Source organism: Podarcis vaucheri (assembly GCF_965113315.1).
Source record: "Podarcis vaucheri genome assembly, chromosome: 3".
In the NCBI taxonomy this organism is placed as follows: Eukaryota; Metazoa; Chordata; class Lepidosauria; order Squamata; family Lacertidae; genus Podarcis; species Podarcis vaucheri.
The window spans coordinates 107,728,634-107,756,107 of NC_138761.1; the positions used below are offsets into that span (position 1 = coordinate 107,728,634).

General features: G+C 42.1%; 1 long non-coding RNA gene across 1 annotated transcript; it reads right to left on the reverse strand.

Moving 5' to 3' along the window:
* Positions 1-4,976: 4,976 nt before the first annotated feature.
* Positions 4,977-24,655, reverse strand: LOC309528324. The gene is made up of 5 exons (XR_014217662.1): positions 24,398-24,655; positions 19,869-20,007; positions 16,658-16,886; positions 10,041-10,133; positions 4,977-7,186 (listed from the first exon to the last, which is right to left on the reverse strand). It is a non-coding gene; the product is annotated as an uncharacterized lncRNA (long non-coding RNA).
* Between the last annotated feature and the right edge of the window lie 2,819 nt (positions 24,656-27,474).

The following is a 27,474-nucleotide window of genomic DNA, read 5'->3' on the forward strand; positions in this document are numbered from 1 at the left end:
AGATCAACCAAAGGCCTGGTTAAAAAGGAACGTTTTTGCCTGGTGCCTAAAGGTGTATAATGAAGGCACCAGGCGAATTTCCCTGGGGAGAGCATTCCACAGACAGGGAGCAACAGTACTCACAGTACTCTCCTGATCTACATCCCTAAACTGGTTTGGTCATTCACGACTCAAAGCTCAAGATGAATTCACTTTCCTAGGCATATCATGGGTATCCTGTGAAGAGAGTGCTTGAAAACTGTGGCCAGAATAGCACCCTCTGGATGTTGTAAGACAATTATCATCATCTCATTGAAAGAGGTGGGTTTGCTTAGTGTGGAGAAGGGATGTTTAAAAGGGAAACATCAAATACCACATATTAATAATACTATAGAAGAAACATCAACATGCTGAAGGGTTTTGTACCTTGGCTGGCCTTTCAAAGATGGGCCCTGGGAGGCAGGAAGAGGAGGAAGGCAAGGTAAGATATCACCTTTTCCAGAGGGCATACTTAATGCTCCCATGGCGAGTTATCAAGTGACTCCTGTGTCACTAGCCGAAAAAGAACACCCTTTTCCAAGGCGTGACATCTTATTAGTTTTCCTTTTCTGAAAGTGTAAGCAGAATCCACACTCACTTCCCTTCTCTGTTACAAAACAGTGGGTGGAGTCAAACAGAAGCCAGAAGGGCTGGCTGAAGCATTTAAATCATTCCTGATCTTAATCTTTTAAATGTTCCCTAATGTTACCAGCACAGAATGCAGAGGCTGATGTGAAAGTCTACTTACATCTCCATCCACTTTCTCTCTCACTCCCTGAATGATCAAGCCAAAGGAGATCGCTATGCCTCTAGAGCCCTAGTGACCAAGGAGCCAGCAGAGGGAGGTGTCACAATGAAGGGCGTGTTACAAGGACCTCCGCAACCTAGCAACCACCAGCACTGAACTGGCACTGCTCTCAACTGACACTACTAAGTTTCCTTATATGGATTTTAATCCATGTTCAGCCCCAACACATTTTAAAAGGGAATAGGATGTAAATCAGATCAACCAAAGGCGTGGTTAAAAAGGAACATTTTTGCCTGGTGCCTAAAGGTGTATAATGAAGGCGCCAGGTGAACTTTCCTGGGGAGAGCTTTCCACAGATGGGGAGGCACTGCAGAGAAGGCCCGTTCTTGTGTTGCCACCCTACAAACCTATCGAGGAGGAGGTACATGAAGAAGGGCCTCAGAAGATGATCTGAAGGTCCGAGTAGGTTCATATGGAGAGAGGCAGTCATTGAGGTATTGCGGTGCTGAGCTGTTTAAGGCTTTGTAGGTCAAAAGCAGCACTTTGAATTGGGCCCGGAAACTAATTGGTAGCCTGTCCAGTTGGACCAGGATTGGTGTAATATGCTCAAACTGTCTTGCTCCAGTGAGCAACCTGACTGCTGAATTCTGCACCAGCTGAAGTTTCCGAAACATCTTCAGAGGCAGCCCTATGTATAACGCACTGCAGTAATCTAACTTTGAGCTTACCAGAGCACGGACAACAGTAGTTAGGCTATCCCTGTTCAGATAGGGGCGTAGCTGATGGAAGGCACTCTGAGCCACTGAGGCCACCCGAACCTTGAGCAACAGCAAAGGGTCCAGGAGTACACCCAAGCTACAAACCTGCTCCTTCAGGGGCAGTGTAACCCCATCAAAAGCAGGTGACCTCCCACCCATCCAGTCTAGGGAACCATCCACTAACAGTGCCTCAGTCTCATCTGGATTGAGCTTCAGTCTGTTGGCTCTCATCCAGTCCATTACCAAGGCAAGACACTGGTCCAGCACATCATCATCATCATCATCACCATCATAATCATCATCATCATCATACCCATATCCATCTGGCTGGGTTTCTCCAGCCACCCTGGGCAGCTTTCAGCACATATTAAAACATAAATAAAAACTTTCTGATACATTCTCATCACAGGGTTAAAAAAGGGTTTTAAAAAGGGGGATGAGTAGTTGCATTTTTTTCCCTTGAGAGAAAGCCAAAGCAGAATATAATACATGAGATCAAACAAAAGTGGGCGGGAACAAGTCATGATTAGAGGAGAGCGAAATACAAGCGGGCATAGCCACATGTTGTGCCCATATTTTGTCAAGACATCAAGGAACTCTGCAAGCAGAGAGGGCTTTGTTTGAAGTGACTTGCTCGCTTACAATTGGGTCACGACTGGAAAGAGAAAGAAGCTTCTCTTGGCCTAATATATAATTGTCATTACAAATTCAATCTCTGCGGCCAATAAAAAGGGACAAATGGGAAAAGCATGCGAGTACTTACTACTTCTGCATCTTATTGAGCTTTTAATTTAAAAAAGTCTGGAGGACTCCAAGGCCAGTCTCCTGGAATCTATTCTCTTTTTAGAAAGAAAGAAAGAAAACACACACAGAGAGAGACAGACACACACTAAAAAAGTGTCATGCTCTTTAAAAAAAAACGCTGTCTCTTGCTTACTTAGGTCTCACTTTCATATTTTGTCAATCAGCTTAGTTCTCTCCCTGCCTGGTGAGACCACTTTAAGTCTGTCATAATCACTAGCCAAATTAATTACTGGTTTGCCATGAAGAATAAGGGCTTCGCCACCTTTTGACAAACTTGAGGCAGACATTACAGGGAGGAGTTAAAAACATCTCCAGGCAGGCTGACCTACACATCTATCCTCCCCTTCCCGACATTTTCTCATTTTACAATTTGTATCCAAACATGCAAATCACACAAAATAAGACTTGGATTAAGAAAACAGTGTAACATTTTCAAAGTGATCCCCCACCACCTGCAAATCTCTCAAAAACACGTTGATGCCTCTTCTCCTTTAAGTCCCTTATTTAGCCCACATTTCTCCAGCAAATATTTTCTTGAACCAGCAGAGTCTCATCTTCCTCTTCCTCTTCCTCTTCAACTCTTCTTTATTCATTGCCAGTCTACAATTTTTCCCTAGCTTGTTTGACTAATACAGATTTTAAGCTCTCTGCATAGGAAATAAATAATTTGTTGATGCTAAATAAATCATAAGCTACAGTTCCACTACCATTAGGAAATGTTTGTGAGCTCTCCTTCATCAGAGCATGAAAAACTATCATCTATCTATCTGAATTCACAGGTTTTTTAGACAACTTTCTGAATTGCATGTGTAATTTATTATCTTTTATTTAGCCAGATAGGCGACACAGAGATAGTTGCTCCCCCCTGACTTTTCTTGCCCATTTATCCTGGTTTTAAAGTTGGTAGTTCAAACAACTACAAGTCAATATCAATGAAACGATTCTGTTCAGCCTTAGCATGGTGTGTATGTGTATTCCTTTTTTCTTTCTTTTTTTGGTCAAATGAAATTATAACCACTTTTAAAATCCACCTTCCTTAATCTGCATTCTGGAAGGAACTATAACATATATACAAGAATCAAAACATTTTCAAGCCAAACACACACCAGTTTCTCATGTTTCAGTGTGATTATTCACAAGTAGATGGTTGTATTGCGGGGGTTTGGAATAGATGACCCATTAGATCCCTTCCGGCTCTACAAATTTGTGATTCTATAAATTTGTCCATTTCAGTTTTTTCTTGTTTTTTTCATTTTTTCCAATCATACTTTCAGTTCTCCACTTTTCCATATCACTTTGTGATTTGGTCCTAATAAAATTCACTAGCATTTCAGAGCAAAATTTTCCTGTTGTATACATTGTGTATGCAATTTTTGCCTAATAAAACAATTTCCTGAATTTTCGTACGCTATCTTCACTAATATATGGATTCTTGTGCCCACTCTGTACGCATTTTTGTACACATTACTTGACTGGAGAACTGCAAAGCAAAATCTGGACGAAAGTGTGTTGTTTCAAAAGCTTCAGGTTAAGTAGCTTCACCTTTAAATGCAAACGGAATTGAATTTCTCCTTACAAATCGGTGTGTTTCAGCTCACTGAATGGCATCTAGCCACATTTACTCAAGGTCTTCTATGCATATCAATGGAAATTACAAAGTTGCTAAAGTTTAGTTTTGCAGACTTGCTGCCTGCAGAAAGACCTAGTGTATGGCCTGTAATTATAAGAGATGGAGGCTGTGAAATCCCAGGTCATTTGTAAACTGATCATTCCCCAACCGCTCCTCCTTGTGCTTTTAAGTGTTTTGAGCCTGGTAAATTGAAACCTGAAGAAACACAGAACTATGATCTCTAGGACCTCTACAGCAAACCTGGACTTTGGCTGATTTGTGCTAGGAAGTAACTGCTTACTTACCCCATAATTAACACCACAAAGCTGATTCTCTGAAGATAAAGTGTGGGAGGTCAGACATGGGCTCGAGAAGAAAAGCATTTCACTCAAACAGCCCCATTTGAGACTCCAAAAGCTCAAATCAGATATTTAGTCAATGCCGCCTCTCAAACATAAAATATCTGCCTCGTTTTGTATTCTTAAATATGTTATTTAATGCTTTTCATGCACGCACACAGCTCTAGCTCACATCACACTTAGCGAACAAGTTCAAAGAGAGAATCAGAGCTGGGGCCTGAGATCAAGTAAATTTATGTCTTGGCTAAAGCATGCACACCTCTCCCTGCCCTAAAGCACAGGGAGATTTACAGCAAAATCCTGGGCATATCTACTCAGAAGTAAATTGTATAGCTCCGTCAGTAGAGCATGAGACTCTTAAACCCAGGGTCATAGGTTTCAGCCCTACATTGGGCGACAGAGTCCTGCATTGAAGAGATTGGACTAGATGATGATTCGTTGATTCTATGAAAACCCAATGACTTCAATGGGACTTGCTTCCAGATCACTGAGCATAAGATTGCATCCTGAAAGTTGCCTTGAAAGGACTATGTCCAGCCACATTTATATCAATAAGGTAAAGGTAAAGGGACCCCTGACCATTAGGTCCAGTCATGGCCGACTCTGGGGTTGTGGTGCTCATCTCACTTTATTGGCTGAGGGAGCCGGCGTACAGTTTCCGGGTCATGTGGCCAGCATGACTAAGCCGCTTCTGGCAAACCAGAGCAGCGCACGGAAACGCCATTTACCTTCCCACCGGAGCGGTACCTATTTATCTACTTGCACTTTGACGTGCTTTCGAACTGCTATGTGGGCAGGAGCTGGGACCAAGCAACAGGAGCTCACCCCGTCGCGGGGATTCGAACCGCCGACCTTCTGATCGGCAAGCCCTAGTCTCTGTGGTTTAACCCCCAGCGCCACCCACATCCCTATTTATATCAATAGAAATACATAAATTTGTCCTTTTGAAAACTAGTGGTGTCCATGAGAGTACTTAAAAAAAAAACAACCACTCCTCTCCGAGAACTTGGGACTCCAAATCTGATGAAAATTTAGTAAGAATTTAAGTTTTCTCTCTCAATAAAAGGTGACCCTCTATAATCTAGATGTTGGGTTCCAAATCCCTTCAGCCGTAAGCCAACATGGCCAGTGGTCAGGGATGAGGGAAGCTGAAATCCAAAAACATCTGGAAGACCATCTGCTTCACCAACCCTGATGTGAAGCAAGATTTGCAATACTATACTGAATGCCCATTTTTAGTTGAGTTGGTGTAGAAATGCCACACAAGTATTTGTTACAGTCTTGAGTCACTTCCTGGTATTTAAGTGCAAAAAAAAAAAAGGACCTTAAAGAGGTGAGTACGGAAAAGTTTGGAACTGCAACAGAAGGATGCTTAACATACCTTAAGTATCTTGCCAAAACCATTTCTGGATTATTCTCAAAAACCATATATCATCATTCTTTTTGAGGGCTATTCAACCAGATGGAACTTGCTTCAGATCAAAGCCGCTGACTTCAATTATATGTCAATGAGATGACCGATTGCTATATTATCTTTAGAGCGTGGTTGCCATTTCCATATGGTCATAGCTAAGTTACACTTCTAATGTTTGAAACAAAGAATAACGGAATGTAGGGATACACGGTCACTTTGCAGGCCAGAACCACGACTTCCTGGGGCTGGCTGCAGTGGCAATGTAAACGACCACATTATCTGCCTGTTTATGTGTGTGATGTAGTTAACAGCCTGGAGTTGCTTTGCCACAAAAGTCACAGAGTGGCTTTGGACAAATCACTCGTGCTCAGACCTGTCTTGACTTACAGAGTTGTTATGAGAATAAATTCTTGGGGGAAGAGTGAGGTACAAATACAATCAGTACGGATTAAATGCTTCCTGTTTACAATGTCACCTTATGTCAGGGAGCCGGCAGGGAAAACAGGTCATTCACAGAACAGAGAAAGACAGTGACACACCATCTGACTTTCAGTTAGTTTCTTTTTAAAGGAAGCAGATCAGAGGACCTATGGAGACTTCTAAGGGTTGCTCCTGTCTTGATGAAGCAGTTGCCTGGACTGACTTGTAACTTCTCCCCTTCATTCTCTAACCCTCTGTGTCAGGCCCCCCCCTCTGTCTATGAAGAGCACCAAGGGACCCTCTTTGTTTCTGCCTGGCTCTCTGCTCAGTGACATGCAGTAGATGCCCTATTTGGGGAGTTGGGGTGGGCTTTCAGGCTGTCAGCAGAAAAGCTGTCCAGGTGGCTCTGTGGTGGAGCTGTCAAGTCTGATTCCTGTGGGCTGGGGCACTTGCCTGTTTCCTCCTCTTCAAGCTCCCAGCCTCCAGCACTACCCAGCTCTCCCCCTCCTCTGGGTTGTGACCAGTTTCCCACCACCAGGATCCAAACCCCTCACTCTGTGCTTTCCCTGGGGGGCTCTTGGTCAGGTGACTGTTAGTTTCTGTTTGTCACTGTGCAGTGCTTTGGAGTCACAAGACTCTGTTTACATTCCAGGGATTCCAGATTGTTGGAAGTCTCACGGAAGACAGGAGACGGATGTGATGTTACTGGTTTCCTGTTCCTTTGTTTTTTTAGTTGCTCTCTGCTCTCACAGAGAGAGGATGTGTATTTCTTTTCTGTCTGCGTAGTAAGAAATAAAACATAATGATGTAGCCATAAATCTCATCACTTCCGTGTGTTGCTTTGATTCTCTGCTGAATAGGAATGTGCCTGAGCCTCAGCAAAGGCTCAGGTCATTAATCACGTCGGAGGGCGATTCCGGAAGATGAGCTTTATCAGCTCGGTCGAACGGAGATTCCGACAGTGACTTCTACCACTCCTTTTCATCCAGCCAGTATCTGATACCCTAGATGAGAACCATTTGGTGTTGCCAACACTGCAAAGTCTATTCCACCAGGCTGTGAATGCATAAAGACAGGATGATTGTTGTATTGGAGGAAATATGAATTAAAATTGTGATTTATATGGATTGATAAAGGAAGATCAACTCTATTTGATTAACTGGGGAACTAGATAAAAGTCAGAGCAGGAACTGAACGTGCACAGTAGGTAGAAATAGGAATGGATAGAAAAATATTAGAAATTAAGAAAAAGTACAGTGGTACCTCGGGTTACATACGCTTTAGGTTACATACGCTTCAGGTTACAGACTCCGCCAACCCAGAAATAGTACCTTGGGTTAAGAACTTTGCTTCAGGATGAGAACAGAAATCGCGTGGTGGCAGCGGGAGGCCCCATTAGCTAAAGTGGTGCTTCAGGCTAAGAACAGTTTCAGGTTAGGAACGGACCTCCGGAACGAATTAAGTACTTAACCCGAGGTACCTCTGTATTTTACTGTGAAGCAAAGAAGCAAGGGAAAAGAAGCATCTTGTAAGGGGGCAGAGGGTCAACTTTTAAATTTGTGTTAAATTTGAATACATTTGTTGTTGATTTGTTTTTAAGAATTGAAAATTAATTAAAAATAATTGGCGAAAAATATACATTTTCCCCGCAAAAGATGTCTGATGTCTGATTTCTTATTTTAACTTTTTTGAGTGGTTTTATGTACAGCTGTTGTGAACCGCTTTGATATTTTCTTGATGTACAGATATTTTTATAAATAATTTTTAAAAGGTTACGTAAGGATCAGATCTGCTTGGTTTGTGGAGGGAAGTGCCCGTTTCCTGGCTCAAGCAGCATTCTGAAGCTAAAAGAAATCTATCCCCATTAAAAGACCAACTGCAGAAAGAGAGTCAGAGGGGAGGGTGTGTGGTTAAAAAAAGCCTTTATAAATGTTTGAAGTGTTAATACCAAGAATGGCGAGACCTTACTAGTTCAGCCTGTTGGGATATTAAAAGAGTAAAGAAAGGAAATTAAAAAATGGAAAACTTAATCTGAGTATTGCCATGCAGGCTGTTTTTACAGTCAAAACCAATTTGGACAAAGCTCTGGCACCCTACCATGCCTTCAGCCATAAATCCTGTACTGGGAGGATAAACAATTAAGGGTTTTGCACCCCAAGCTGCATGATTCCATGGCAGAATTCAGGACAGAGGAGGGGAATGGATTTGAAGGGGGTTTTTCAATGGTGGTTTTGCACCTGCATCTCCAGCTTTTGCCTGAAATAAGCTGTACAAAAGCAGCTACACCCTTGTGCAAATTAATTGAAACATAGTATGTTTTCTATCATACTCGCAATCCTTCACTCAAAACAAACATGAAAAGTCAGTTGATCATTATGGTGTGGGAAGCCTGCAGCCAATAGAAGGAATGATGCGCTCACCACAATATATTGAGGTTCTACGAAAGAGAGTTATTCCAGAACTGGAAAAGAGGTGTCCTGACAGTACTGGGATATTGCAGCAGGACCTAGCTCCCTGTCATACATCAAAAGTGGTGAAGAAATTCATGACAGAGCAGCAAATACAGGTACTTGATTGGCCAGGGAATTCCCCAGATGTAAATCCCATTGAGAATTTGTAGGCTTTATGCAAAAGTCGCCTCCGTGCTGTAGACTGTACGACTATGGAGAAGCTCATTCAGGCACTGATTCAAGTGGAGTACAGGGATCTGAAAATCAACAGTGACTGTTCAAAACTAGTACCATCTGCTGAGCGTAGGGGGCATATGCCATGATTTATTGGCCCATAGATGGTCTTTGTGGCTTTAAAGAAACTCTGTGCATCAAGAGTGTCGGCTAAGTGTGGGATCTCTTGAGCTTTTTTATCCACCAGGTGTTTTTTAGTTCTCTGGTTCTTCTTTGAACCTCAACCTTAGCATTGGCATAGGTTATTTTCTTAGTGGCCCAGCTTCTATCTCTTTGCCAGATCTGAAAGGCCTTCCTTTTCTTGTCAATCATGCATTCAATCTCACTGTCATTCTCATCAAACCAGTCCTGGTGTTTCTTGGTTTGGTATCCAATAGTTTGTTCACATGCTGCAATAATGGATGTTTTTAGCTTGGTCCAGTGTTCCTTGATGTTATCAGGGAATTCTGAAAGCAGATGGTCCTTAAGAGTCGTTTGGAAGCAACCCCACTTAATGGGATCTTGAAGGGCTTGAGTGTTCATTTTGCGCCTTGGTTTCCTTCCTTGAAGCCTGTGTTGAGGTATAATCTTGATAGCCATTGTGGAGCGTATTAGTCGGTGATCTGTCCAGCAGTTGTCGGCGCTCATCATAGCTCTGGTAAGGAGCACATCACGGCAATCTTTAGCACGGACATTAACATAGTCTAAGAGGTGCCAGTGGTTTGACCGAGGATGCCTCCATGAAGTTTTAAATTTATTTTTCTATTGAAAGAGTGTGTGTTGGTAATAACAAGGTTGTGTGCTGCACATATCATGAAATGTAAGATTCCGTTTTGGTTGCTGTTGCCAACTCCTTCTTTCCCAATAGTCCCAGGTCACAGATTGAAATCTCACCCAACTCTTGCATTAAAATCACCCAGGATGATAATTTTATCTTCCTTAGGCGTCTCTGATAGGACGGTATCCCGCTGAGAGTAAAATACATGTACATGTATATGTGAGTATTGTAATAAACTACATGGTTTGTTTCAATTAATTTGCACAAGGGTGTATGCCTTTGCTTTCTTCTCTTGTTTTGGTAATGCAAAGGACGTGTTTGCTTTCTTAAGGTGACCTGTACTAAAAAGAATAAATGAAAAGCAAATGCCCAACATATTCCTGCATGCGGTATGTTCTGAATGTCGGACAAAGATGTTACAATCAGATTTACACAGACAATAAAATGCAGAGAATGAAAGAAGAGATACCTTAATGAATCTTCTTGTCAACACTTCATTGAGGACTGACCGTCAACTGGGCTTCCAGCTCTCAAGGTGAACATTGATGACTAAATCTTGGCTCTAGAGATAGAAAATGAATTCTATTCAGTTCGCATTGAAAGTTGAACCAACCAGTTTTGCACTTTCTGAAACAATCTATGAACTGAAGTTTGCACTTCCTCAAATATTGTAATGCAGTTCCCTAGACAAGTAATATATACAAAAACACATAAGCTAGCACAAAGTGTGCACAGATACGCACATATTAGTGAAAATACACATTTATAAATGCTTTATATGAAAGGAAATTGCTTTCCAAGAAAAGGTGTCTATTAGCAGAAATTAACGCTGGTGAATTTTCACAAGGGCCTTTAAGAAAACAAACTGGTATAGAAATGTGGAGGTCAGAACTTAAGATTGAAAAAAACGAGAAACTGAAGGAAAGCAAAATGGTTGGTTTCATCCACTAGTAATGGGCTCAAAAAGAAAACTGTATCAAGAAGCTTATAGGTGACTTGCAAGAAAATGTGATGGAACATGGATCCTCTTTTCCTTCTCATCGTCTGCTGAATTCTTGTGGTACCACAAGCAATAACTTTTCTGCTGCTTCCCTCCTGGAAGCAGCAAAAAACAAACAAACCAGAAGTATACACTATGATTTGATGCATACTATCTCTGCAGAAGAGTTACCTATATTTCACCAAGACGACAGTCTTTGAGATGGGGGTGGAGATATCGCAATGCAATCAGTGGATCAGAACTGTGTTTTTTTAGTTTTTTACTTGTAGGAGTTTTACCCCACTCTTTAGCTGGAAAGGCTGCCAGAGCAGCTTACAAAGACCACTGATAGGGCAGTTCCTGCTCTTAGGTTTACAACAGGGAACTGCCCATGCCTCTTCCTGTATTGCTGCAATTTCCTGTTGCATGCTGAGAGAGGGGCTCAGCAAGAACGAGATCGGTGAGCAAACCGTCAGTGTCTTCACTTGCCAGCCAGTTCCCAATTCTGAAATACTGTACAGCCCTAGCACCCTCTCTGCCTCTTCCCTACACCCTCAGCATGGTGGCGGTCCTGTGGTGACCCCACTGCATGTGGGGAATCAGCATGACAAGAGTAAGGAGACTGTGACTCCTACTCTGCCTCAGATCTTGTGGAGGGTGTTGTGGTAGGAGTGTAGGGTGAGGTGGGGTTGTGTTTGGGAGAAATTTGGGTGAAGAGTGTGTGGACTAGAGAAAGCTGTAGCCAAAGGAGAGTGTTCTGCAGTGATTTAAGGGGCATGGCAAGTCACATTAGACCCCTGGATCAGATGTCCTCCATCTCTGATATAATGAATGGCCAGAGGTTCCCAATTAACCCAACATGTTAGGTTAAATCTGAGCATACATTTATCTGCACCAGGAGCAATAGGAACACATTATAGCCTGATGCCATGCATGTATTTACTCAAGAAGTAAATCCCATCCCATGGATTTGAACAGGAATTCCAGGTAAGGGTGAAACTGGGAGCAAATCCCACTGAACTCAGCTTGTGAGTAGACACCATAATCATCATCAACATCATCATCATCATCATATATTATTTATATCCCACCCATCTGGTTTCCCCAGCCACTCTGGGCGGCTCCCAACAGAATATTATAAACACAATAAAACATCAAACATTAAAAACTTCCCTAAACAGAGCTGCCTTCAGATGTCTTCTAAAAGTCAGATAGTTGTTTATTTCCTTGACATCTGGTGGGACGGCATTCCACGGGGTGGGCACCACTACCGAGAAGGCCCTCTGCCTGATTCCCTATAACTTCACTTTTTGCAGTAAGGGAGCTGCCAGAAGGCCCTCAGAGCTGGACCTCAGTGTCAGAGCTGGACATGCACAGGATTGCTCAGTAAATGTATCATATCATCAGAGGAATATGATCCATTTCTTCTTTCAGCATCATAGAGCTCTTGCTGATAAATTAACACCGACTGATGGCTTGTTGAATTTCAAGTGTCATACACACATCACAAGCTCCAAAACTATTGCTGAGCCAACAGCAGACACTTCTGGCTATCAGAAAGCTCCCTGTTTTAGTAACTATGTTAACTTGAACTGGAGTTGACCTCGTCTAAAAAATAATCCTGACATTACTTGGGTGTAATCTCGCAGGTGGCATTGGAACAACAGTACAGTGAGTGCTTTGAGTATGTGAAGGTTCGTTCTGCTTAACAACCTCTCATTATGCATACACAATGCTCCTTAAAATAGACATAAAACCAGCAAAAGAATATATTTAGACAGCCAGGAAACATTTTCCAAAAGTAGGAAATAATAATAATAATAATAATAATAATAATAATAATAATAATAATATCAGTCATATCAGCCACGGAGGAAAAGGCACATGGTGTGAGTCTTTTTAAAAACAGACAGGCTCCAAGGAAAGATGAAAAGTAAATCTATTTTTGGAAATGCACCGAGTTAGATAACCTGTCAGATCAAATCAGCCTTTAAACTCCACATTTCTGTGATTACAAGAGAATACAGAGGGCAGCATCTTTTTAAGGACAGCTAAAATAAGAGTGCAGATTGGATCTGTTACTCGATTTGAACCTTTCTGTTAACAAAACTCTCCACTGTCAAAAAGCTGTCAAGGGAGTTCCTGTATTCAAACAGACAGCAATTTAAACATATCAGTAACCAGGGAACTTAGAAATATTAAAACAAGGAATATGTTTTAAGTCTATTTAGCTACTTGGGGGTGGTAAGTGTCTGCTCTTATTAAAATCTTACCACTGTTTCTCCAAACTGTCAAAATTGGAAATCTGTTGACTGATGCCGCCAAGATAACTGCGGCCAACAAAATGCCTGGTGCTGGAGGTGATAGGTTTGTTACAATTGACACCCTTGGTGGCCTTTTTGGTGCTTTAAAGAAAATGTTCTAAATTAGAATATCCTTGACATCAAGCCCACATGGCCATGCAAAACGATTTGTGTGCACCTCTCCGGCACTGCTGTTCTGATCTTTGGGTGGTTTACATGCACATTTTAGGCTGTTGTAAATCGTTACAAATGGTTGTTGAGGGCATGAGGCCCATGGTTTCTATTTAAATGGCTGTGTGTGTGGTGTTTTAAAAGTAATGTGCAACAGAAGCGTGACATTAAAAAAAAAGGGGGAATTGGAGTTGGAAGAAACTGCAAGCCGAGAGCGACATGCAGGAATGAATGCCTGTGCATGCATAGTAGTTATTCTGTTATATAATAAACATTTCCATGATATGGTTGAAGAGCATGGGGATAAAAAGTCCTTTAGTGCAACCCTAAGCATTGGGTTCAGTGGGGTTTATTCTTAAGAAAGCATGGTAGGATTGCAGTGTTAGCCATGCTCTTCCACCAGCCTTTGTGGAATTTGAAATAACAGACCTAGGTGGAATCCAGACACACACACACACACAACGCTGTGAAAATGCCTTTAAAAAAAAAAATTGAAAAATATATGGAATTTGCCATAAGCTCATCATCGCCATCTGGTGACACATTTGTATCATGCATTTAAAACGCACTTAAAATATTATGTTTGCAGCTGTAGAGCTGAGTCCCTAGCTTGTCTATTAGTGAGGAAGCTGACTTCTAAACTTTTTCTGGTGTTTCTAAACCTTTTCAGTTGTTTCCCCCAATACTACAGAGCAGATATGGGGAGGTGGGAGGCATGAACGGAGTCCCATTGTGACTCCAGCCATCAAGTCCAAAAAGAGTTGTAGTCCAACAACATCTGAATAGCAACAGGTTGGCTACTTCTGCCGTAGAATCACCCACAGGACTTGCCAGCTCTTGCTTCATAAGGAAAACCAGCTCCCGAGTATGTATTATACCTGGATATTAGGGCAGCCAGATGCAAAAGAGGAAACGGATCCTGCACCTCTAATAGTCATGCAAAGGAAGGAATTTCAGCAAGTGGAATTGTCATGCAAGCTGAAATTCTTTATTCTATGCACTTATTAAAGGAGCAGGAGCCCTGTGCTATTTTCCACCTAGTTATCCTACTTGATTAGGGATGCGGGTGGCGCCATGGGTTAAACCACTAAGCCTAGGACTTGCTGATCAGAAGGTCGGTGGTTCGAATCCCCGCGACGAGGTGAGCTCCCGTTGCTCGGTCCCTGCTCCTGCCAACCTAGCAGTTCGAAAGCATGTCAAAGTGCAAGTAGATAAATAGGTACCGCTTCGGCGGGAAGGTAAACGGCGTTTCCATGCGCTGCTCTGGTTTGCCAGAAGTGGCTTAGTCATGCTGGCCACATGACCCGGAAGCTGTAAGCCGGCTCCCTCGGCCGATAAAGCGAGATGAGCGCCGCAACCCCAGAGTCGGCCACGACTGGACCTAATGGTCAGGGGTCCCTTTACCTTTTATCCTACTGGATATTGGAGTGCATACATTTCTCCAATGAAAATAGGGGTGTCCTGTTCTGTTGTTGTTGTTGTTGTTGTTTGTTGTTGTTGTTATCATTTATACCCGGTTCATCTGACTGGGTTGCCCCAGCCACTCTGGGCAGCTTCCAACATATATAAAAACCTAATAAAACATTAAAACCTTTTTTTTTAAAAAAAAAAACCTTCCCTATACAGGGCTGCCTTAAGACGGCTCAGGGGTCAAATAACTCCATACTCTCCAACATTTCTCTGATGAAAAATAGGGATGTCCTAAGGAAAATCAGGACATTCTGGGATCAAATCAAGACAGCTTCTGTATATCTGGGACTGTCCCTGGAAAATAGGGACATTTGGAAGCTTTGAGAAAGGTCTGGGGAGAAGGACTGTAGCCTTATTTCAGCTTCAGGAGTGGCTAGATTTACTCAGATTCCTTCCAGCCGAAGAAGTCGTGCTTGTCTTTTGAATTTCAAGTGGACACTCTTAAGTGAAGTCCAGTTGTTGTTGCCCAAGCTGATTTTCATCAGATTTATGCAAGGCCCCTGGGGATTTTATTGGCAAAGCACCATTAACTGCTGCACATTTCGTTTAAGTAGGCAACTCTTTGTTACCTCAGTGTCCCAGGATACTAGACACACAAAGGCAAGGGGACCCCGGAGGCCCATTAAGCTGATTCCATTTACCTCACGGCTGTCTTTCCGCACATTTGTTCCATCAGGAAGTGCTTCTGCTTCGGAGCTCTGGTCCAGCTTTGTTTGTTTGTGTTTACAGTACACAGGGCGGCACATAAACAAAGGGAAGTCGGGCTCACTTTCTGTCTCTGCAAAACCTTAGTTAAACATCAGGGAACAGAAGTGTGGTCCGTCCTTTTATTTATTTGTGGTTCTTTTAAGTGATGTCCAGAGACCAACATTTCATGGTTGTTTGAAAGTTTATATAACAGTGGGAAGCTGTTAAACAGCAGTTTACCTTCACTTTTTCTTTAACATGTAAAAGGTTTAGGGTTAGCACTCATTTTGCCGTATTATTTCAGGCACTGCTTAACGCTTCACAGTTTAGTTGTTCCCCACCCCCATCTTTTGGGTATTGTGTTTCATATAAGTAAGTATAGAGAACGAACATTTAGTCAAATTCAATGGTGTTCTTAGCCATTCCGCTTCAAAGCTCTGGTGAAAATAAAATGCAAAAAAGAAAGAGTCAAATTTTCAGGCTGCTTTTGGAAACACACTTATTGCAGAGTAAATCCCACTGAAGTCAGTGGGACTTTCATCCAAGTAAACATTCTTGGGATTGGGCTGTTAAGCCTTCTCATACAATTCCTAAAAGAATACACATTTCTACCCCTACATTTGCAAAAGTATTCTGCCATCATTTTAATATGTTACGCCTCACATGAATAATTCATGTTTGCTTTGTTTTAGAAAATGTTTTCAATTATAGACCAAAACAAGTTTAGAATATTTGCTATTTAATTGCTCCCACACAAAAAGGTTGACCCAGATCTTTAAAAAGTGTTGCATTTTCCAAAACACCTCCAGGTACTCTCCAATGACATTAGGCTTTGAATATTGTTTTCCCCCCCCCTCCTATCTGTATCTAACAAAAATGGGAGCATTAAACATTCTAAATGACTAGTTGGCCCAATAAAATGTTTAATTTCACCTCTCCTTTGGTTTCTGAACTGCAATCTCACATTTTATAAGATTTCCTTTTAGACTTTCTGTATTATTTTGACAGTAACATTTTCTCTCTCTCTGTAACATTCTGTGTATTCTTCTCAGAACAGAAAGTTATCTCTAAGAATAAAATGTTAAAAGTCAAGTATTTCTTCCATCCAGGCGTTTGAAGTTCCAGCTCACCAGGTCATTTTTAAGGCTTTGCCAAGGAGATTTGGCTCAGCATTTCTTATAGGCTTCTAGCTAATAAAAAACATATTAATGATGATTAAGCAGTGGTCAAAAATGTAATATCTTCTTTCAGTATGTAAACTAGTCCCCCAATCCTACCCACAAATTATGAAGCAGGTTTTGTCCTTGCCCACCCAGCATGAAACAAATTACTAGGCAGGGCTCCCCCCCCCAAGTGGGATATCAGAAACAGTAAGTAAAATAAAATCCAGCAATTTTGTTGCATAACGAATAAGGGATATTATACTAAGGCAATTAAGACTTCAAAGTGATAGTTTTCTTTGCATTCTATACTTACCTATACACATTTATCATTCCACTCAGTTGGACTTCTTTCCGAGTTAAATTGACTTTAATGTTAAGTGTGTATGTGGAAGAGATGAATAGCAGACAAAGGTGTACAGGGTTGTGTTGTAATACATAGATTAACCATAGATAGGGAGACAAAACAGCAAACAAACTCCAGTGGTTCATGTTCTCTCGTGACTTGATACATCAATTCACAGGCACCAGACATGGAGAACTCTCTGAAAAGGAGATTTATTTCAAGTTTTAGAACTTATCTACAAATGGGTTAGTACAGGATATAACTGTAATAATACCAAGCACACATCCTTTAATCTGTCTAAAAATTGACCTGGACATTAGTGAAAGCTGTTACTCTTCATAGCACAATGTTTTACTTGAGACAGCTTTTGAAAACAGTGTTGTGATACCCTGAAGTGGCACTTACCTTTGTACTAAAGCCATGGTTTGGCTCAGCATGACATGTGAACCAAGTTATACTATGAGCTGAAATCCTGTTTTCCAGACCATGGGTGAGTCATGCAAAATTAATTTGACATTTCCAATCTGATTATTTCCTACGGAGTATATATGAAGTGCGAATCTCAAAGTTAAACGTTCACAGAATTGCTCTGTAAAGAGGGAAGAAGTCCACTATCTTTGCTACTTATCATTTATTTCGAGAAATGTCTTCTCAGTTAAAAATAAAAACTCTGACAATTCAATTTACCATTTCCGTCCATGTTTGACTATTAAATTATTAGATATATTGAAATATTGTAATGGCTTGGAGCTCCCCCTTTAGTTCATTTCCAAACTTTTTTTTTTTGGGGGGGGGGATATTGTATTTAACAATATCTTAAAATTCTGAAGTCAACCAAAGTGCATTGAAGATATACATGCAGCAAATTTCCCTAAATGTTATATGTTATTTTCCTCATCATAGCACTAAATATACCAGGCGTGTGCCAGCTAAAACAAGTTTGCAAACTAAAAGAAGATTACCATGTTGTGAAATTCCAGGTCGCGCTTCTACAAGATTTAGCAGTTCTCTAAACTGCAGAAATCAAATCAGATGCCAGTCACAACTGATTAAAAAAATGGCACTTGTTGATCATCTGTATCATACAATCTTAATCTTAACCAACAGTTTTACCCATTTACAAATTCCTTTTTCTTCTTTAAAGAACTGGAGGACTGGTGTGTGTTTTTTCCAGTTGTTGAATTGGTTATTGGTTGTTCCTAAGAAAATCCCACATACATTTTATTTGGCAATATTGGAATGTATTCTCCGGATCACAAAACCTTAATTAATGTATTCCCTTAATGCAGTGAACCCTGAAGCATTTGCCAAGGCACCATTTAAATAAAAGTCCAGCCTCTCTTGCTCAGGCAAAGCTTGTCTGGAAGTTTCTCAAACCTAGCTCCTTTCCCCCCATTTTGCTATCCTACTTCCCTGCTTCCTAGCCCAAGTCTTTTAGCCAGACAGCAGGTGTGCGTGTGCATGTTGTTTTAAAGTGTGCCTTGGATGTGAGACAGTTGGTAAGCACTACCTTAATGTTTTGCCTATTGACGAACAGAACGATCCTGTGCTGGTTTGTTGGAAAACAAGTTCCAGTAAGTTCAATGGGTCTTACTCTAGGACAGGGGTCCTCAAGCTAAGCTCTGTGGGCCAAAACAACGTCTTCTTTCCGTCGACTGATAATCTTCTGGGCTGAGGGTAACAGGACCTGAAGTCTATAGTGCAGGATGCCAAAAGCCTAGGAAGTCACCCCAGGGGTCCCAGAGTGTTGGACAGTCATCTCCAAGCCATGCCAAGGCACAAGCACTTTGGGTATATAATAATATTATAATAATAATTTATTATTTATACCCCGCCCATCTGCCTGAGTTTCCCCAGCCACTCTGGGCGGCTTCCAATCGAGTGTTAAAAACAATACAGCATTAAATATTAAAAACTTCCCTAAACAGATGTCTTTTAAAGATAGGATAGCTGCTTATTTCCTTCACATCTGAAGGGAGGGTGTTCCACAGGGCGGGCGCCACTACCGAGAAGGCCCTCTGTCTGGTTCCCTGTAACCTCAATTCTCGCAATGAGGGAACCGCCAGAAGGCCCTCAGAGCTGGATCTCAGCTGAACGATGGGGGTGGAGACACTTCTTCAGGTATACAGGACTGAGGCCATTTAGGGCTTCAAAGGTCAGCACCAACACTTTGAATTGTACTCAGAAACGTACTGGGAGCCAATGCAGATCTCTCAGAACCGGTGTTATGTGGTCCCAGCAGCCACTCTCAGTCTCCAGTCTAGCTGCCGCATTCTGGATTAATTGCAGTTTCCGGGTCACCTTCAAGGGTAGCCCCACATAGAGTGCATTGCAGTAGTCCAAGCGGGAGATAACTAGAGCATGCACCACTCTGGCAAGACAGTCCTCAGGCAGGGTCTTAAGGGGGAGCTGGAGTTAGTGGTTTGGCGCAGAGGGCAGCTGTTCAAAGCAGGGGAGTCAAACCTCCCCCTGGGCTCCCCTTCTGGGGGTCCTCTGGGCATTTCTCAGCGCGACTCGCAGGCCCCACCAACAGTCTGGCCCCCAACAGTGTCTGAGGGACAGTGAACCGGCCCCCTGTTTTAAAAGTTTGAGGGCACCTGCTCTAGGAAGTATGCTTAGGATTGAAGCCTTAGCTCTAATGCTAAGATATTTAACTGTTTGCTTCTGTAAATATGAAGTAGCACATCAAGGAAGTTCAGGGAAGTTTTTAATGGTTGATGTTGTATTGTGTTTTTAATATTTTGTTGGGAGCCGTCTGGAGTGGCTGGGGCATCCCAGTCAGATGGGCGGCATGTTGTTGTTGTTGTTGTTGTTGTCGTCATCATCATCATATTGGAGTGTGGTGGTTGTTTAATACTGTGAGTCATCTCAGGGGGCAGAGATCAGTTAATATTACAAATAACCAAAGACAGAAATAATGACAGAAATATCACTTTTTCTATTAAAAAATAATAATTAACAAGTTGGTTAGAAGAAAAGTCCAGCAGAAACATGCATTTCAGCAACATCTTTACATTTCTGTCACTGGTATATGGATAGCTTGCAGCTGAACTCTCATATATTTAGCACTGCTGCCTGCGTGCCTTTAAAACGTCAGCAGATAGACTGCTGAAACACAGAACATTAATTCTTCCTGACCATTTTTTTATTTTGTAGCTCAGGGATCTAGATTTCAACTCACCAATGCTGCAGAATTTGGTAGCTAAACAAGGTGGTTGGGGGTTTTTTGAGACCGGGGGGGGGGGGTGTCGCTCACCAATTCTTCTCCCTAGTGTGCTCTTGTTTACTTCACGTGTGGTCAAATGGCGCCTCCTACCTGCCTTTCAAAACAAAGTTTGAAATTATCCAGAATTTCTCCTGCAATCACTAACAAAGATTCCTGACATCCAAACTGCCCTTACTTCCGTTTGTTTGTTTGTTTGTTTGTTTGTTTGTTTGTTTGTTTTTGCTTCATGAGTCCTCAGTTTCTTCCTTTCCCCTCACCCTTAAGCATTATATTCATAGGTTGGACACTTCAAACCCCACAACATCCCCTAACACAGAAGAAAAACCATTTTACAACACAAAATCAGAACACAAAGTGTCTGGAACAGTCCTCTTAATTCACTCGCCAAAGTTCTTTCCTTCTTTTTTTGTATGAGATACCCATCTCTACCCATAGTCCGTGTGTTTACCACCTGCAATGATGCTAATGAATGTCGAGATGAATAGAAAGGGAGCATTTTGTTGGGACATGTGTTCACAATTCCACTCATGTTCACATTCCCAAAACCCGAAAGTCAAAATAATCCCATTGTACTACAGATGGGGAAGCAAAGGTCCCGAATTGCAGCTATACCAAAGAACCCTGGGTGAATCTCAGCACCTAAGTTGTTCTCGAAATGATTGTACCTATCACATGGTAGTCTGGTTTTTTATCACATGGTACAGTAGTACACTGTGGATAATCTTTTCATCTCCTGAAAACAGTAGCTGTCAAAAGGAAGAATATCCCCTTTAGATTACTGCTAATGTGTTCATGATTTGTAAACAGAATCCATCTAGTGTTTGCAGAGAATGGAAGAATCATGATTTTATACTATTTTAGCTATTTTTAAAATGTTTATTTTCGGTTCTCATATACTCTAACAACTGTAAGGCTTTTTTAGTGGAAAGATGTGATTAAAACTTTCCAAATAAATAAATAAATAAATGTTAAAGTGAATCTTCCAGAGGTATCAGACCCTCCAGGTGTCCCTATTTTCCAGAGACATTCCCAGATTTACAGACGCTGTCCTGGTTTCTGATTTGTCTTAGAACATCCCTATTTTCATCAGAGAAATGTTATAGGGCATGGTAGGACTTCCCTATTTTCATTGGAGAAATGTTGGATGGTATGGAGCAGGCATAGGCAAACTCAGCCCTTCAGATGTTTTGAGACTACACTTCCCATCATCCCTGACCACTGGTCCTGCTAGCTAGGGATCATGGGAGTTGTAGGCCAAAAACATATGGAGAGCTGAGTTTACCTACGCCTGATATGGAGCTATGCGACCCCCTGAGCCAAGGAGATAAGTAACTATACAACCTTTAGAAGACATCTGAAGGCAACCCTGTATAGTTTTATTGTATCTTTATATATGTTGGAAGCTGCCCAGAGCGGCTGGGCAACCCAGTCAGATGGGCGGGGTATGATGATGATCATCATCATGGAATCGGCTGTCCCTATTTTCACAGGAGAAATGTTGGAGGCTATGAGTTATCCTTCTGATCATGCTAAGAATATATGGATAAGGTGGTGAAAGGAGTTTCAGCCAAAAATGGGTCACCAACATGGCACCACCTAAAAGTCTCAGCCTTTCAAAAATCCACAGTAGACAAGAGGCCATTTGCTTTTCCTGCTCAGTTTCTGTTCACGCTGGCTCAGCCTCTTCAACACACCTGCTTAAACACACCCACTTTTCACAGGGTGCCAGGATTTGATGCACATTGCCTCCTCCGTTCTGAATAAAGGAGAGATGCACAGAGCTTCTCTCTGCAAGCGAACATGGTGGTGGATAATGTAGTTGCCTCCCCACCCCCCCATTGATGATATGGTTGATGTTAGTCAGCGATGCCTGCACTATTTTGTGGTTCCATTGTTTTTCACCTGCTCTTTTTGATGTGGCGGCCATTTTTTTTTTTTTTTAAAGAAGCATTTAGGTACTGCTAACTTTAGGCACTGTGGTCTAAACCACTGAGCCTAGGGCTTGCCGATTGGAAGGTCGGCAGTTCGAATCCACGCAATGGGGTGAGCACCTGTTGTTCGGTCCCAGCTCCTGCCCACCTAGCAGTTCAAAAGCACGTCAAGTGCAAGTAGATAAATAGGTACAGCTCCGATGGGAAGGTAAATGGCATTTCCGTGCACTGCTCTGGTTCGCCAGAAGCAGCTTAGTCATGCTGGCCACATGACCAGGAAGCTGTCTGCGGACAAATGCTGGCTCCCTCAGCCTATAGAGTGAGATGAGCACGCAACCCCAGAGTCGTCCGCGACTGGACCTAATGGTCAGGGTTACCTTTACCTTTACCTTTAACTCATAAAAAATAGAGTGGTTCACAATACAACATAAGACACCATTTTAAAAAAGTAGAAAGTAATAATTAAAATGACTCACTAATCAAAGTTTTAAACATCTGCATAGGTACTGATTACTTCGAAAAGGTGGAGAACACTGTACACAATTAAAAACATTGGCAGGATTTTAACAACACTTGTGATGTTACAAGAACTATGGTATAAAGTAAATATTAAAGATAAATAGAGAACTTTATAGGATGCAGGTGGGAAAAGATTAATAATGGAACACATGGAAGGGTGGAGGGAAGTCTAAAGATTCAGAGAATCCTATATTTTTATGATTATGTTTGATGTTTGAATGTAAATGTTAAATGTAAAAACGAATAAAAGATTTTTTACAAAAAAAAAGATATTCTCAAGAAGGTATTCAAGAGCCACTTGAAAGTCAGAATTGAGGGTGTCTCCAAATCTCTGCTGGAAGAGTGTTCTGCACTATGGGGCTAGTGACACTAAATGTCTGACTTCTAATTGAGGCCAGTTGGGACACTGCAACATAGGGAACAACTGTAACACTATGCGCATTCCCACAAGTTAGTTTGTATTATACCACATTCCCATGGCAGCCATCCATGGCAGCCATTTTGTTATGGCATGCCCCCCCATGGCAGCCATTTTGTGACTGGAACCCACGGCACTTCCTCAAAATTCCAAATGTGCCCACTGGTCCACAAAAGGCTGGCAACCCCTGACCTAGCCAATCAGAAGACCTCTAGCCATCCTGGATGAATTCTTAGCCAGAAACGAAAGTAAATTATTCTAGCCAGAAACAAAAGTAAGATGATGGCTTTCGGGTATAGCCAGGAGAGAAGAAAATCCATGACTTTTCCCAATTTAAGAGTCCAATCTTATGCACTGTTAAGTACTGTTCAGATATGTGGAGCTATGGGTTTCAAATACATAAAGCGACCTATGCAGGAAGTGCAGGGTTTCACCTCAAGCAGTGAGATGCGATGCGCACCCCCTGGACCTATAAGAGCATATGAGGCTATCCCTGCCCCCCATTGATGCTTGGTATGGGCAGCTGTTATGTACTGAAGTTCTCACCCTGGGCCAGTAGGGGGATACTATAGATAGTTCAGGTCCACATATGCAAATAAGGGATCGAAAGTGATGTTCAGTGATTGGATAGTTACAGAAAATGGTTACTGTTGCATTCTAGTGGAGCTCTATATAAGCAGGCTGGCTGAACCCTTCAGTTCAGTTCTGATCTGGCCTGTGAATAAACAAGAGCTGTTTGAAGAATCGCTGTGTCGTGTGATATGTTCACCCACAACTTAACAGCAACAGCTACTCTTCTCCCATTTTCATTCCTTGGGCACCTTTATAAAAACAGAAAGTGCATCTCATTTTCCTCCTGTATCTCATTTTTAGTGTTGTTTCTTTGGCTGCACCACACCCATGCTACTTATTACCCACCAAAATGCATACCCTGCCTGCAATTCCCAGTTAAAAAGGACCTTGGAACTTATCAACCTGTAACATGTACCCATTTACCTAGGAGTAAGCACCACTGAACGCAATGTTACTTACATCTAAGAGGAGAGATTTAGGTTTGCTCTTTTAATTTGGAAACAGATTTAAGGGCCCTTTTTAGAACCCAAAGGGAAGGCATACATTCTCTCTCCTCTGTTTTCTGGTTTAATTTTTGAATCTTCTGATTTCTTTGTAACCATTGTCCCCTTTAAAAAACCCCAAAACCTCTTTAACTTAGGTAGGGCTCTGTCTCTTTTAGCTATCCTACAGCATATGAGAAAGGTTGTTATTAACAATCATCACTTTGGTATTTTCTTTTTATATTGGAAACCGGATAAATAACTTAACCTGTGCTTTTATCTTTAAGGTGTTGAGGTAATATTTTATAGTCTGGCTGGCTGGAGCTTTAGGTCCCTTTTCTACACACACACACACACACACACACACACACACTTTGGTCATGATGGAAGTGAAAGAGAACAGAATCGACGCCCATCTCTGTTTCGTTCTCAGCTGCACCAGCCACATGTTCCCTTTTACTCATTTCTGGTCCAGCTCTCATGTCACCTGTTGGAAGAAAACAATCAGCCTTTGTAATGACAGGTCACGTCTTTGAAGCCATTTGAATTGCAGCTTCTTACCTTAGGCCTGTGCCAGAAGCCCCCATTCAGACCAGTCGGCAGGCATCAGTAGCTGGCTTTCCTATACTCCAAAGCTTCAAATTAAATTGCTGTTGAGGCTCCGTGACATAAATTAAGAACAGAAAAACCAGTTTCATGCTCCCAGCTCTGAAGGAATCAGCAAACGGTTTCTGGTTTTTGGCAGCCTGCTGTTTGCAACTTAGGGGGAGGGGGAGAGGGAAGGGAGGGGGGGAAGTGGTAGCAAAGCGAACCACACATCCACCTTGTGTTTTATAACCCCCGTACAGACTAAGACATCTTGTAGGCACATGCCTGAATATTATTATTGGTGGCTCAGCTCCCGCAACTATGGCACAGCCCTCTAGCGCCAGCTGCCCCAGGGGGCTGCTTGAAAAGTAGCAAGAGATGTCAGCTAATGGAATTTTGACTGCAGCTAATAATACCTGGATTTTGAGTTTGGCTGCAGACCTGCCAAGGTGCCAGTGAAGTCAGCTCTGGCAAACATGATGGCCCTGCAATTACCGTCGTTTTGAGGGGCTCGGAAAGCAGTGCGCATTTTCATCTCTGCTCCCGTGGCGTTATCTACAAAGCAGAACAGCTGTTGACTGGCGTGACAGAGTTTTGCAACGTGTCCATCTGCGGAGACAAAATTTTCTTGTCTTGTTCCAAGCAGGCACTGGGATGCATCCAGAGAACCTATAACTGACATGCCCCATTAGTCAAAGAACATCCCACTAAAATTAGCAACAGCTTTTCATCCCCCAAGGCCTTGTGGCTTGGTCCATATGTACAACACACACACACACACAATCCCCCCTCCCTCTCTCTCTTCTTGGCATCCAACCTCCTTTTTCCGGTACTTTGGTTCAGGCCATCATGAGCCCAGCAGCAGGTGGCTTTTGTTGCTCTGCAGCTCATATCCTTGACAGTTACTGCATTTACACTAGATTCCTAGATTCAAACATTCACCAAAACACTGCCAACATCGGCCAATAAACAGAGTAGCATTTAATAACAATCTGGCTTCTTGAAGGAACACTGTGTTGCTGAGTTTGAACTATATCAGCAGGACATATTAAAAAGCCAGCTACTAGGTTGTTTGCATATCTTTCCTCCCTTCTGGTTTTGAACTTAATTAGAATTAGCTTATCAGGGTGCAACCTCCTCAGGAAGAGGCTGTCAAAAGTGAAGAGCATGCTGGGAGGAACAAGCAAGCGTTACTGGAACAGCTGCTTACAAAAGCAGGCATTGCCCAGGAAACAAAGTCCAGCGTTCCCATACTCCAGGGTCCAGAAAGAGAGGCAGGAGATTTTCTATATGTGTATACCTTAAGCCCCATCCCTGACAATATATATTTCAAAGCAAGTTTCCTGTCTAGCTATGTGCAAATGCTAATAGAAACCTTTGGTGTAGAGAACTAAGGTGAAAAGCATTCAAAGCAAGAGTTCATTCCACGACTCTTTTAACCTTTCTGTTAAAATTGTAACACCTGTCTCATGATTAAGGCCACAGTTCTGTAGAATCAACGTGCCTTACTTCTGAGAAGACCTGTCTACGGTTGCAGTGTAAGCGAGTTAGTTTTAAAAAGCACAAAGACACTTCAAGGAAGTCTGTGACTGAACATGGTGCTGAAGTGAGGCCCTCCATATTGCATGTTGTATTGAGTCCATTTCTTGAGGCAACGTCTCTCATGCATAGTTTAGAAGTGAAGAAATTGCTTGCGATGCCACGTTATCTTCCACTTTTGTCTCAGGACACCATTATCTGTTGGACACATATGAAGTCTACCCAACACTTGAAGTTATTCAGCCATTCAAAAGGGAAAACGTCAACTGTTAATCATGGGCATTCCTCGTAGAAACCGTTGCCATATAAATTTGTTACAATCTTGGCTTTGGGAGACTATAATTTACAGTTGGGTGTCTGGCAAGAACAAAGTGCATGTTCATACACACAGTAGGGAGGACCAGTGGGGAGGGGAAGGAAGACATGTGAAGAGCAGTCCCCAGAATAAACACATTCCAGGTTTCAAGTCCGGCTCTGTCAGCTTGGCCATCCAATGTGGAGTACACAGAGACAGAGCACTCTCTGTCCACGCTACAGCTGTCTGGTGTCTGAAGTTAAGTCCCATGAATAACATACGCTCCCACGGTATTGGCTCAGGAAGAAATAAATGGATTTTTTCCCCACGCGCAGCCTTAGAAGATAGTTGCGAGGCATGATATACTCTGGTGACTCTGCAATGACCCTTTCTCCGGTCATCGTAAGCCATTTTATGACTTAGAATCACAGAATCACAAGCATTGGAGAGGGGCTTATAACTTGATTGTTGTGGTCTTTGCGTGGAGATTCCTCACGTTCTGTGGAAGGGAGAGTATAGCATGAGTTATGAGCTCAGAAGGCCCCTGATTTAAACCAAAAGTTGAGTGGCTCGAGAAAGAAAATTCCACCTTTCCCACAATACTAGAATTTGGTGTCACCTAGTGAAGTTGATTGGCAATAAGTTCAGGACAGCAAAAAGGAAGTCCTTCAAATAGAACACAATTCAATTATGATATTTTATTACCTCAGGACGTGAAGATAGCCACTAGCATTGATGGCTTAATTTTGTTGTTGTTGCTGCTGCTGATCTTCTTCATGAGAGATTAGGTCTATTAATGACAAAAAGAAAAAGCTCCCATGTTCAGAAAGTGTATATCCACTCAGACCTTAAGGTTGTCTTCAGAAGTCCTTCTTTCAGTGCCCCTGACAAGCATGTTGAGGAATCTCTCAAGAATAGCATTCTGATAATGGAATGCCCATACGAAAGAGGCTCTCATGATGTCTGCATTCTTCTTGGCATCAGCTGAAGACTTTACTCCTAGGTTGCTGGGGAATGCCTCCAACTATCATAATCTTCAATCAGTTAATCATACCTTCTCCATCTGTTGGAAATAAAAAAAGTGGGCTAAATAGTTCTTTGGCCTTACTCCATAAGGCAGCCCTTATATTTTTAATATTGCTTCAACCACAGAGCTACTAGGTGCTTTGAGGTGACGTACTTTCTCTCAGCCACTCTCCGGAATATGTAAAATTAG